The sequence below is a fragment of the Podarcis gaigeae genome (assembly GCF_964106915.1).
Source record: "Podarcis gaigeae genome assembly, chromosome: 1".
Lineage (NCBI taxonomy): Eukaryota > Metazoa > Chordata > Lepidosauria > Squamata > Lacertidae > Podarcis > Podarcis gaigeae.
Genome location: NC_139678.1, coordinates 102,369,947 through 102,384,712, shown reverse-complemented (window position 1 = coordinate 102,384,712; position 14,766 = coordinate 102,369,947). Strand labels below are relative to the sequence as shown.

The 14,766-nt window shown below is 38.7% G+C and overlaps 1 protein-coding gene across 5 annotated transcripts in view; it reads right to left on the bottom strand.

Moving 5' to 3' along the window:
* The window catches only part of MBD5 (methyl-CpG binding domain protein 5), a 109,504-nt gene that overhangs the window by 54,969 nt on the left and 39,769 nt on the right, over positions 1 to 14,766 (bottom strand). For all 5 annotated transcript variants that reach the window (XM_083703641.1, XM_083703640.1, XM_083703643.1 and 2 more), the window contains exon 2: positions 14,394 to 14,492. The gene's annotated coding sequence lies outside the window, so the exon portion shown is untranslated. The remainder of the gene's footprint in view (positions 1 to 14,393; positions 14,493 to 14,766) is intronic.

The following is a 14,766-nucleotide window of genomic DNA, read 5'->3' as shown; positions in this document are numbered from 1 at the left end:
CTTTGAACAATATTTAGCTTCTAACAATGAATATGCAACTCATCTGTTGTTTCATGTTAAGCAATGAACTTTGATCATAATGGTAGATTAAATACATTACACATTATACTAATAATTATGGAAACCAGCATGTTCAGGCTGTGTATTTTGAAAATGAATTTGGCATGCTTTATTTTGAACTCAGTAATTTGGTATTTGCATATGTTTAACTGGCCTTGAGATATCCATCAAATAGCAAGAATTAGGGTTTAGACCAGGAGCAAGCAAAGTCGTGCCCTCCAGATTTTATTGGACTCCAGCTGCCACCAGCTCCATCCAACATGACCAATAGTAAAGAATGATGGCAGCTGGAGTCAAGCACCCTCCTGGTTTACAAAGATAGCCAAGGGTTTAAAAGAATAAATCCAAAGGATGTTTCCAAACTACATAAAAACTACACCCATACAACACAGGTATGCCAATGAAGAATCACACGTGTCCAACTTGAGGCCTATTGCTCTAATCCAGCAATGAATGCAGCCTTCACACATATAGCCAACATAAATCTATGGCTCAAATCCTATTCACATTTGCCTGAGAGTAAGTCCTGCTGTGGTGTAAACCACTGAGCCTCGGGCTTGCCGATCGGAAGGTCGGCGGTTCGAATCCCCGCGACGAGGTGAGCTCCCGTTGCTTGGTCCCAGCTCCTGCCAACCTAGCAGTTCAAAAGCATGTCGAGTGCAAGTAGATAAATAGGAACCGCTCTGGTGGGAAGGTAAACAGTGTTTCCGTGCACTGCTCTGGTTTCGCCAGAAGCGGCTTAGTCATGCTGGCCACATGACCCAGAAAAACTGTCTGCGGACAAACATCAGCTACCTTGCCAGTAAAGCGAGATGAGCGCTACAACCCCAGAGTTGTTCGCAACTGGGTCCTTTACTTTTACCATTTTCAGTCCCAATGAACTCAATGGGGCTTACCTCTGAGTAGGCATGTATAGGATTTCACTGCACATCACATTTCCAACAACATTCTCTCACACACCTTCAGGTCTTACTGAATTAACTAGATGCATCTTTCATATGTATAGAGATGCCTATCTTCCTTCAGAGTTACTAATATTCGTCTGTATAAAATACCAGTATATGTAAGATTATGAAAGTTTTGGTCAAGCGCATTCAATCAAATGAAAACAAAATAGTATTTTTCAGTGAAATTCAGAATTTTTAACTCTGAAAACTGTCAGTCAAGAGTTCGGAAATGGCTGTCAAACACAAAGTAGCAAGTTCAACATTTTTGTTTATATAAACTCTGGAGGACTCAGAATTCTGTTTGATAATACTACACTATCAGAAAATGCTGTGTAAATATATTTCTGATAGATCACTGATAGAGTGTTCAGTACATAACTATGCTCTAGGTGAACACCCTATGTATAAGTCCATCTATACACCATGTGTTTGAATAATTAACAAGAAAGCAAGTGGTCAGAGCACAACATAGTCATGAAATTCTATGCTACATAACAGATTGCTGTAGAAATAGAAAAAATGATATTCTTTATACATAGTTTGAATAAAAGCAATGATTACTCATATTCTTGGACATGCTGTTTTAGTTATGCTGCATTTATCAGTGCTGCAGAACTAATTTACTAGTAACAAAATAATTTCTATGGATTGAAAGGAAAACATCAGCAATGCAGCAAATTCCAACCTAGGTTTTCAAAAACTAGGTCATATAAGCAAAAATGAAAATAGGAGGTAGAAATAGGTCCTAATAAATCTATTCTGCAGCACAATATTTACTTAATCTTGATGTGCATATAGAGCAGGGATTTTACAGCGTAGAGTAATATAAATTCAAATTGTACCATACTATAAACTAACGTTTAATACATAGAAATGGAAGTGTATGATGGATTTAATTTTCGAAAGTGAACCTTTCACCAAAAACATTACTCTGGGCTTCACAGTCACTGCACAACATGCAAGCAAGATGTTGGATCCTAAGAACTGCGGACAGTGCTGTGCATTTGTGGTAGGGCTTGCCAACCTCCTCCTTCCTGCAGTGGCCCCCACAAAAAACTCTGCTGAGACTCAAGGAAACCCTTCAAAATGCAACGTGATGTGGTGCAAGTAGATGCAGTGTGCGTGGGAGACTTGGTGGCAATGAAAGAGCCCTTCATGTATTCAAATGCTTTCCAACATGCAAGAAACAATTTGAACTGAAGCTACATAGTTTAGAGACATGCTGTTTGATTTTGCATAATCTAATGCACAGTCCACCCATGAGAGAGGTGTTATCAGATAAAAAAAGGTAAAGGGTAAAGGGACCCCTGACCATTAGGTCCAGTTGTGACCGACTGTGGGGTTGCGCACTCATCTCGCTCTATAGGCCGAGGGAGCCGGCATACAGCTTTCGGGTCATGTGGCCAGCATGACTAAGCCACCTCTGGCGAAACAGAGCAGCGCACGGAAACGTCGTTCATCTTCCCGCCGGAGCGGTACCTATTTATCTACTTGCACTTTGATGTGCTTTCGAACTGCTAGGTGGGCAGGAGCAGGGACCGAGCAACGGGAGCTCACCCCGTCGCTGGGATTCAAACTGCCAACCTTCTGATTGGCAAGTCCTAAGCTCTGTAGCTTAACCCACAGCGCCACCCGCTATCAGATATACAGGCACAAAAGCCCTCACACATTCTCCTCCTCTTTCCAAAATTGAATGTGTGTATTTCTTCACACTGTGCATAGTTTTAACAAGATGTAGCAATGCGGCCACCAACTTGGACATGCCATGATGACTATATATTACGTCCAACATTAGAGGCAGTATTAGAGGCTGGGGATCTTGTAGGGAAGAATGTTCATGCATTGATGTCCTGCTGCAGGCTTCCCAAAGCCAGCTGCGTGGTCACTGTGAGAAAAAAATGCTGGACTAGATAGCACAGTATTCAGCAGGGCTGTGTGACATTATCAAGTTTTCCTTCTTCATACGACACTGGAGGAACTGATTGATTGATTGAATTTATATACCTCCCTATACCTGCAGGTCTCAGGGCAGTTCACAGGATAAAATCCTGTGGGTTGCCATACATCCGGAATTTCCCAGACATATCCAAGATTTGACTGCTGGAATTAGCATCTAGGCAGAATAATGTCTACTCAGGCATATGGCAACCCATGTCGGAAGTGTTCATTATTTTTTTTGCTGAATTTCCTTTAAAATAGCTTTAAAACTTCATTGGGGGGGGGAGGATTTCCCCTGCCCCCCGAAAAGCTCAACAATTCTTCCAATTTGCTCCAAAGAAAGGTTGCAAGGTCTCCATAGTGTAACAATGAAAAGGTCCTGTAGCACCTTAAGAACTAGTTTCCTGATCATTGTATAACCTGCTGCAAGCCACAGTCTGCTACATTCGATGCTCAGGGATGCAAGTGATGGTGGCAACAAATAGATTATTTGACTATACACATGAGCCAAGACATAGTGGAGTTAATGACATAGTGACATTACTTACATTACACAAAAGCAATGAACACATCTAAGCATCATAAATCGAACAGACAATTTGTACTTGCTTGAACAAATTCAAGTGTTTTCTATGCAGAAACCAGACATGGAACGGCAATGCCAGGTGTCTACCTTTAATAAGTTAGATCAGGAATGGAAAAACCTTTCAAAATTAGAGTTCCTATACCTTTAAAACCTATTTAGAAGAGGACTTCAGAAGGAGCAGTTGCAAAGGGATAGAAAGTTGCACCTGTCCAATTCCCTTTACTAACACAGAAGTCTTAAAGTTGAAAGACCACCCATGAACAAAAACTGTAGCCATTGCTGTCACTGGTCCTACCCTTCACCTAAACAGAGTCTCATTAATTTGTCTTAAAAGATGTGGCAAAATGAAAGGCAGATGCTGAAAGTATTTTCACAGCACTTCTACAATCCACTGTACAAATACAATTCAAATGAGAACCAATTGGACAGGCCAAGGATTCAAATTGGCTCTACAATGAATTTAAAGCTAGATGCTTGATGAAGATCTCTGAAAATTATGAATGGGTAGAATATATATTTCTATAGCCCTCAGCACAGGAAAGCAACATTATCTGCATTACCATGAAGGTACCTCCTATTTCCTCAGAACAAAACCTTAAGTACTGATATGTAGATTATTGATACAGAGAGAAAATAAACATGACCCCTGAGTGGGTAGCTGAATCCCAGTACCATCTGGCTATTGATTCTCTGAGTACTATGAGACAAGTCTTGTTATTATTAGGCTTCTGGAACCACATTATTCCTATTGACATCATACATGATACCTGAGAGTATGGATGAAAACATTTATAGTTGCTACAAGAACAAAAAACTGGATAAACTATTCTCAGTTGCAAATCGATTCAATAATTCTTGATGAAGATATGTGCTCTGTCCCACTTAAATGCCATAACAAATGAAAATTACTCCTGTAACTAAAGCTTCTGTGAGCTTAAGAAAACACAATATCAGAAAGCATTCTTTTTAAAATGCATTAAACTGAAATTAAGTTATTCAAAGAGTGAAGTGTACAAAGGAATTACTAGCACACTGCTTTAAAATGTAGCAGAGGCAGTCTACAGGCAACATTATTGCCTTTTGCTTCGATATAATATTAAAGCAGGGTGGAAGGAAATGTTGTTGTTGGTTTTTAAAAAAATGTGCATGTATAAACAATCAGAGGACTTCAATTTAGTCAATAAAGTGAATGCCATTAAAACATCTTATAAGGAAGTGACAGGCTTTAATAATGTGTTTTATGACGGAAAGCAGACATTTGTTTTCTAAATGAATCCTTGAATTGACAAGGAAGGTATATTTTATTTTTCTAAAAATGGCATACTTGCAATTCTTACTCAGTTTAAAAACAGAATTAAAATAATCTATTGACAAGCAAGTCAATACAACAGCACAAAATACTAGAAAATTATTCATATATGCCACCTATGCTGGAAAAAGAGAAAGCACTTGTAAACTCCCTATGACTTCGCACTCACCCCTACGAACTGTTGGTTGCCATGGCAAGCATTTGTCTGTATATTGCATATTAACACTATAACACCATCCCCATTTCTCTCAAAGAATTAGTAACTGATGTTTGGACTCTCTACTTAAGAAAATTAAAGGTTTTTAAATTATGAGTCTCACGGAAGTATATTGCAACTGAAAAGGATTTCTTGTATGATTTAGGACATAAAGCAAACATGAAAGCTACCATTTATTTTTAGCTCCTTTTTTGCTTACATCTCTCTAGCCATCATATTTCTATACCCAAAGTGAAGTAGTGCTAGTGAATTCAATATACATTATATGTCTCTCTCTCTCTCTCTCTCTCTCTCTCTCTCTCTCTGTGTGTGTGTGTGTGCGCGCACACACACACACACACACACACACACTGAGAGAGAGAGAGCAACAGCAATGTTACCTCTTGTGGTAAATCACAAACTGTTATTCTGACAGATAGTACTGTAGTTTTATTTCTTAGGTGATTTTTTTTTAATGGTGACTAAGGGAGGTACCAGGGACGTGGGTGGCACTGTGGGTTAAACCACAGAGCCTAGGTCTTGCCGATCAGAAGGTCGGCAGCTCGAATCCCTGCGACGGGGTGAGCTCCCGTTGCTCGGTCCCAGCTCCTGCCAACCTAGCAGTTCAAAAGCACATCAAAGTGCGAGTAGATAAATAGGTACCGCTCCAGCGGGAAGGCAAACAGCATTTCCGTGCGCTGCTCTGGTTTGCCAGAAGCGGCTTAGTTATGCTGGCCACATGACCCGGAAGCTGTACGCCGGCTGCCTAGCCAGTAAAGTGAGATGAGTGCTGCAACCCCAGAGTCGGTCACTACTGGACCTAATGGTCAGGGGTCCCTTTACCTTTACCTAAGGGAGGTTCCATTTTTGTTGTTGGCATACATCTGCCTTGAGAGACAATGGAGAGCACCTCCAGGAGTGAAGTCAAACTGCTGCGTTAGCAGCACCAAAGTGACCTCCCCGGGTGCAAGCCTGGGCAGTGTGTATGGAGGTCCTGGGCTGTCCAGATGACAAGACCTACACATAATGAATGTGTAGTAAAACAAGCACCATTTAGTTAAAAGGCAAAAACATATCCAGAAGAAACACCAACCAAGCATTTAGGTTTCCCTACAATGACAACTATGGAATCCTCTAAAGCAGGCATGGCCAAACTTGGCCCTCCAGCTGTTTTGGGACTACAACTCCCATCATCCCTAGCTAACAGGACCAGTGGTCAGGGATGATGGGAATTGCCTGCTCTAAAGCTTATGCCATAATAAGTTTAGTCTTCAAGGTGGCACAAAACACATTGTTTTTACTAAAATAGACTAACATGGCTGCCCTTATGGAAGTCTACACAAAATATGGATAACTAATTTAGCAGAAATAATGGTTTGCATTTACTCCAGTTTTAATCCCACAGGGCTGATCTCTGTGTTTCATTTAATGCTGTTTGTATTTAATTTATTTTATACACTGATAGTATGCCACTTTGAGCCTTGGGAAGGTGACATAATAAATAAAATGTAAAGGAAAGAACCAGCTTTTGCAGACCAATCAGAGTCATAATTGTTGAATGTTAAATATATTCTCCCTTTTGTCAAATGGAATATTACAGGATTGCTTTGTAAATAAGATTCAAACTAAGAATTCTTTCAAGACTACACAAGGGCAGTGACCCACTTCTTAAAATATTACAGTATTTTAAAGCTTCTGGATTCAAGATAGAACTTTTAAACAAGGTCACACATCTACGTGTAAAAAATATCACTTGCATCTTAGGATGGTGCTAGTTTCTAAATACTAGCACAGCATACTGGAAACAATATATATGCATTAAAAAAAAGCAGTAGTACAAGAAGCTATGCCAACTTAACCATTGCAAATTAGAGAATGAAAGCATGTAAGGCAACTGGCCTTCAGAAAGAAATTTAAATGCTCTAAGATACAATGATGCCAGAAACATACTATCCGAAGAAGTGCACTAAAACACTGAGGACTCAGCTCCTGAGTGAAAGCTCCCAGAGTACACAATTGTTAACATTCTTTGAACGATATCCAGTGCTATTCATGCTCAGAGAATATCTATTCAAATAATTAAATTTAAGTCTGATTATTTCAAAGGGTCTACTACAAATATGACTTCACTGGGTCATCAAACTTTGTAGTCGTAGGCGTGATCTGTGCCTGCAGAAATGTATTCTCTTATAAAGAAGGTGCTTCCTTCCTTCCCTTCAAGTGCATTGCAGTGTGCTGTGACTATGGATGGAAGGCTTAAGTACTTCTTCTTGTATCCTTCCTTATTCAACCTACCTGCTACCTTGACACAAGTTCAGGTAGCATGCATCCCACTCCCAAATCTACCTGCACACTCACTGCTGCACCCACACTGGGATGAATCACATTCTTAATATTCTGGGAACACATGATGTTTAAGTATAGTGGAAGAAAACCCTCTTTATTTCATAAAGAAATAAGATGTGGGACAAGAAAGAGTTTGTATTTGCTGGGGTCTAAAGTATCCAGTAAAGGGACACAGGTGGCGCTGTGGGTTAAACCACAGAGCCTAGCGCTTGCCGATCAGAAGGTTGGTGGTTCGAATCCCTGTGACGCGGTGAGCTCCTGTTGCTGCCAACCTAGCAGTTCGAAAGGACGTCGAAGTGCAAGTAGATAAATAGGTACCAATCCGGCGGGAAGGTAAATGGCGTTTCCGTGTGCTGCTCTGGTTTGCCAGAAGCGGCTTAGTCATGCTGGCCACATGACCTCGAAGCTGTATGCCGGCTCCCTTGGCCAACAAACTGAGCTGAGCACCGCAACCCCAGAGTTGTCTGTGACTGGACCTAATGGTCAGGGGTCCCTTTACCTTTACCTTTAAAGTATCCAGTCAAGAAAAGTGGAAAAGCAATTGCCAACATTAAATAAAACCATTTCTCTAACAACCATAGTGGTTCTGATTCTGCATACCTTCTTTTCATTCCTCTCATCTATTTCTCACCTTGTGAAACATAGATTTGAGGATACCTTAAGGAAATGCTTACAGTTGACTACTTCCTACAAACCTTGCCACTGCAATGCATGAACTCCACCCCATCCCCAAAATTTAAAAGATGGAGCTTGAAGCAGCCAAAAAAATGCACTGAAATCACCGCACAACATTCATTTTAATCAGGAGGTAGATACAACATGATGAGAACTTATGTAAATTTCTCCTTAATCTCATCAAGAGCATTTTAGTAGTACAATTTACCTAGCTATAAAGAAGGAAGGGCATGGAATTGATCCAGTCCACAGTCACAATTTACTGTGTTTCAACATATCCCCTATGGTCCTGAAACATACTAGCTGCTGAAACTGTGTTGCCATGCCAGACCTCAAGATTTTCCATACCCTTTCCTCTCTCTTCTCAACCTATTATTGGTTGAAATACATGCAGATATATTATGTTTCTAAAACCGATGAGTTTGTGACATTAAAATCAGTACACTGAATACTTGAGTTTCTAGAACAAATTATTATAAGTGCATTATGAGTGCAAACGGGCAGAACATTATCAAAATCAGCACTTTCAAATTAGCTTGGCTACTCTGGGTCAGTATTTGTTAAGTTTTCATAATAAAAGTCTCAGCTGATGCAATAAGTACCCTCCAGGAAGATAGTACCAATATCCAATTCACAAATTTTGTAAGAACATAGCTTTTCTAACACTACTACTACCACTTAGCAAGTTGAAGGAGCAGTCCAACAAACTTGTAAGACTAGTCCAAAATTATAAATATCTCTCTCTCCATAAACTCAACTGCTGATATTCTGTGTTTAGCAACAGGAATGTTTACATGGCTTGGGCAAGTATAATATTATCTAATTAAATTTATTCAACCAATGTAGCTGCTTAACTATGTGACTGTATACAGTAGCAAATAACAATACTAAGGATGTTGATCTGAGGTTGTGAAAATTTAGGTTGTAACAAGGTTACACAAACTGCTCTGATCAACTGCTTAAAAGATGCAGCATAAACCGTTGAGTCATACAGTGAAACATTATATACCATGACTTTTAGTCATGGCATGGATGTGTTTAGTCACAAGGATGTAACATTTGCTATAAAGTTTATTGCATGTTCATTTTACAAAGTATCTTTTAAATACACTGACAATCTGACTGCTTTCTAAGTAATCTGGACTTGTATTACCAAACTCCTGACCAAATGCTAACAATCAATGAGCTTTAGATCAAATTTCTGGTTAGATCAGAAATGAGCATTTACATTTTAGAATACTTGATTAGAATCTACAAATAACTGAAGAGAGATGATCTTTCATCATAAACAGCACAAAATTAGATTTCTCTGTAATTCAGTCTTGTGGTCCTTGAAGACTAACATTGCTACCCCTCGTATAGATGTTTTTATTACTGGATCCTCTCTCTCTACCTCCTGAAATTTTCCACCAAAAATCTCCAGGGAAGCCTGCTCCACAGTCTGAAAATCACTGAAATATTTGTCTGCTTGCACAATCTCGTTAGAGAGAATTTCACTCCCATATGAAGAAATCAAGATATGCAAGTGCTATTCCACCTGATAGTAAAATGCTCAAGGAAGCCAACAGAATAGAGTAAAAAAACCAACATCTGAAAATGAAAACACAAAACACAGTTGCAAATTTCAGAAAAGCACAAAAGTATAGAAGGATCAAGTATGTGTGTTTTTAAGTGTTACAATTAGACCATAAAGGTATTCAAAACGTAGTAGAAGGTTAACAAAGAGGAAGCAGATTGCAGCTCTAGGGGCAGAGAATTATACATCTTGGTTGTGACAACCATTTCCCTTATTTCCATCATCTGTACTTCTAAAAGTGGTAGGATTCACAGAAGGGGGGCTCCCCTCCTATCTGCAGTTGATACACAGATTTTTCTCTTTGGGTATCCCTTTTCCAGGCCATTATGCAAAAATGCAAGGTAAGTGCCCCACCCAAAAGCCATTATAAATGTAACTTTGTGATATTTCCAAACCAAAATCAGTCACATTTCCCTTCGTAAGAAGAGCATTCCAAGTCTTAGTTCATAAGTCACAATATAGCAGCTTGGATAGTATTATATAAACAGTCCTGTGATTTTGTGATTTAGGGTTCTCAAACAACTGCTCACACATCTCAACAGAGTAGCTAACACTTGTTGCCACTATGCTTGCCAGGCATTTTATTAGTTAACTGCACCTCTGGAGCTCCATGTTGTGCTCAGCTTCTTATAACATCTAAATCGTGTTTAAAGTATCATGATAGGAAAGTAAACCTACAGCGCTTTTATTCTTCCAAAATACTTCCTCAGCAAATATTCAAAGTGCCTGTATGACTGGGTATCACTTACAAAAGCAAGTTATTTTTGCCTCAGACGAAATTTCAGCGCTTTAAGATGGTACCCCTGAAGGGCATACTTGGCCACTACTGAAACATTGGCTTTGATGCTCATTGAGATGAGTATCTGGACAAGCACTGGCATTGTAGGGTGTTGGTCATCAAATCCCAAACTTCTGCCAATCTTCACCTGGTGACCTCGTGTACTTACTGAAAAGGAAAAGATCAATCCGAGAACCTGTGGAATTCTACAGGGAAGATTCCAACCAAAGAAACAGTCACTTCTGTGACCTTTCTGATGGAAATTGCTCCAGAGCAGTCTTCTAAATCTGTGCTGTCCTGGCTGGCTTTTGCCAGCCAGATGGGCATAAATCCAGCTCTGAAGTGTTGCCCTTTTATTCCTGTGCTCTGACCAATGGATATTTCTCATTTGGGCCTAACTAAAACAGATGGAAATAAGTAGAACAAGAATGAGTCTTGAATAACTGACTCGGATTCTGCCTATGAAATGACAACCTGAACTACCCTTCTATTTTTATTTTTTTAAGAATCATTTGTATTCCTGCACTGGAATTCATTTACATGCAATTTGGTGATGGCCACCAGCTTAATTGGATTTAAGAAGGTATTAGACAAATTCATCAATGATTACTGGCCATGATGGCTACACATTGGCGGCACATTTCTGAATGCCAGTTGCTGGGGAACAACATGGCCCTCATGTCCTGCTTTGAGGCTTCCCCACAGACATCTTGTTAGACATTTTGGGAAAGAGAATGCTGGACTAGATAGGCATTGGAGTCTCACTCAGCACGTCTTATGCCTTTAAATTGAATGTACTTCTATTCTCCTTTTAAGGCCTTGAATTTTTCAGTTGTAAACTTTATTATTTGAATACCTCATTCCCTATATTCCAGTGTACCTTGCTTAACATATCAATAGATATGGGGAAATGTCTCCCTTTGGACAAGAAAGTTCTGTTCAAGGTATTTCATTCTTCAACAAATGTTTATTACAGTGAGGTACTGGCTAGTCAGCACTTTTGGGGGGGAAATCAGCTGGTCATTTATAAAACTACAAAAGCTGCATTAATATTTTTTATTTTCTTTTTAAATCATAAAGGACTCCATCTTTACGAAGTCTGAAACTGAAAATTAGGCAATATTCTTGGTGCAATGAAATTAGACTGAGAATGATATTTATTTCCAAGTGAATGAGAACAGCCCATTAGGACTTAACTTTGCTGCCAAACTACTTATTGATTTCTTTTGCTTACTGAAGTAATACTGGGCAAAACCAAGACCCTTGACATCAGTAACTTTTTTTAAACACATATTATTCAAACACTATCCACCAAAAATGAAAGTTTAAAATCAGAATAATAGATCAAATATACTTCATCACAATACTTACATGGTTTAAAAGGTTCTTAACAAGATAGATTTGTTCCCCATATGATAAAGCGTTCCCTAAAGAGGTTACCAATAACGTGATGCACATCAAGGTTTTGTACATTTGTTCTGCTAAAATGCCCAAAGCTCAAGAAAAAGTTGTGGTGCACAATAAGTGGGCCAGCTTAAAATATACACTTCAGAGAGGATGGCAGTGCCAAGGAAGAAGTTTATACAATTATTTCAGTTTAGGGAAAAAAGAACACCTCAACATCACCAAAACAGATGGATGAAGAAAGCAATAGGATAGTAGCAGCTGGACAAACAAATAGTGAAATGAAATTAATGAAATCACATTGTTGTGCTTTCGATAAATAGACATCTATGTTCAAATATATTTTGTTCAACAAGAATTCGAGTTATGGAGGTTTGTGAGAGCATGTAATTGTGTAGGAAATTGGTGTATCCCTCTGTACGAAAACAATGGATTCAGCACAAGTGAAAAAATATGTACAGACATTTTGTGGAGCTCTTTGTTATCTTGAATGACTGGGAAAAAAATTATGTACTTTTGGACTCCAGGCACAAAAATCATTTATTTTACAACCAAACTGGCTCCCCACTCATTCCTTACATCTTTACTTAACAGCAACCTGCCAAATTACTACTTCTTTCCCCCAGTTTGATCTTAAATAATTTCTTCATTTCTTACAGCATCATGGGATTGAGAACCAAAACTCCTCCTTTCTTTCACTGGAAAATTATCTCTGAAAAAATTATCAGAATATTCCCTTAAACAGAACCATTACCATCTTTATTCTCTTCCATTTCTAACTATTATATTGATTGAGACAAAATCAGGGTAGAGATGGGGAGTTGATGAAAAACTTTCCCTATCCTCACAATTGTTTTCTTCTTCACTCGTCTCACCCCTTTCAATAATGGGCTAAAAACACCAGAATCCAGCTCCATTCTCATATGTATTTGCCATTTTTGTCATTTAAAATGTATTTATTTACTTATTGAGCAAAATATACAATTAATAATATCCCCAAATTGACCGGTCCCCATACTACTATTGTACAGAGTAGGCCTATTTCCAAAAATATTCAAAAGGCCCGGAGGAAGAAGGTGATTTACACTAGGTGTTGAAATGTCAGTGGCATTAGGGGAGTGGGTATTCCACAGGCAGGGCACCATTGCTGAGAAGGCTCTCTGGTGAATCACAGACCCGCTAAATGAATTACGCAATAGAATGACAAGAAGGGTGCCCCCAGCCAACCTCAAACACAGACAAGACAATATAGGGAGAGGCGATCGTTCAGATAACTAAGCCCTAAGTTATTCATTCAGGGTTTTATATATCAAAACTAAAAGCCTGAATTGGTCTCAGCACCACATAGGCATGCAGCACAAATCTTTTAAGTACCAATGCTATATGTTCTTGAGTCATCAAAGCCATCAAAACTCTGACACTAGTGCAGAATGCATCTCCAAATGGTCTTTAGGAGCAGTCCCATGCAGAGTGCATTCCTATTTAAAGTTATGAGAAGAAAAACATGCTTTACACAATACTGCTTCTTACAACTCAAATCCAAAAAGTTGGATTTCTGGTCTAGCTTGATCTAAAATATGTTTGTTCAATAGATGATTGTACAGAAAGAACACACTGAGCTAGAAATACTAATTTAAATCATGGGTTACATATTTTCCCAAGATGCTGGCACATATAGCCTGCTGACACACAATTTAGGAGTGTGTTTAATCCCATCTTCATTCCACTCACAACCTGCAAGTGGAATAGAAGTAGCTTCCTTCAAGCCCTGAACTTGGCATCATAATGCCATCCATGAATACCAGCAATTAAATCTTCTTAATGAAGTCAAGGACAGTAGATCGGAAATCATGGAAAGAGTGGAAGGGAAGTAAAAGTTAAAATATATAAGATTTAAATAATTTGGAGGAATACAGATCTGTTGTTGTTGTTGTTATTATTATCATCATTTGTTCATTTCTTATATCTATACTATTTCTTTCTTATTACTTTATGCATGATAGTAACATAGTATGTGTTGGCGATGAGATATAATAGAAAAGCAATATTTTTTTTTAAGTGTATTTGTACACACTGTCTCTACCAACAGAATGGTTTTCCACACACTGCAAACCAGAACATCTATACTATAAGGCAATCAAGACAACATTTATATGAACGTTAAGGAAGCACCACTGTAAAATAAAATTATTCAGATTATTTAGTTGTAGAGAGCCAGTGAAGCATAGTGGTGAAGTGTGTCTGGCTAGGACCTGGGAGACCAGGGTTCAAATCCCCACTTGGCCATGAAGCTGACTAGGTGACCCTGGGCCAGGCACTGCCTCTCAGCCTAGCCTACCTTACAGGGTTGTTGTTGTTGTGGGGGTTAAAAGAGGAGGGAGAAAACCATGTACGGAATTTTGAACTCCTTGGAGAAAAAGGGCATATATAAATGCAATAAAATAGGTAGGTAGGCAGGCAGATAGATAGATAACTGACACTTACTTCAGGAGGTGTGTGCTCTTTTAGCTACACTTATAATATTAACAAGAGCTAAAGGTACTCTGGTTACTTCATTTTAATGTTAACTTTCCCTTACCTTTACTGTATAAAATCCCAGATTTCAAAAGCCTTGTCTGTAAAGAGGATCATCTTCGGCAATTATTAAATATATCCAAAATACGTTATTCATGATAACCTGAAAGACAAACATTTCCAAATGAAGCTGGTTACAGCATAATACATCCTGAACAAACATTAATGAGCATTAATTCTTTTCAATTAATTAATTAATTTTCAATTAATGCTAAGTTATTGTCTTACGATCTCTGTTTAAAGTAGGAACTGTTTGAAACCTTTTCAAACACCTTTGCCCATCTAAGGAAGAATTCAGATTTGACAATAATTGTTTATCACTCCCTGGGTCTAGATTTAGTTTCTTGAAAGCAAGTATCTTCAACACACAACCCACT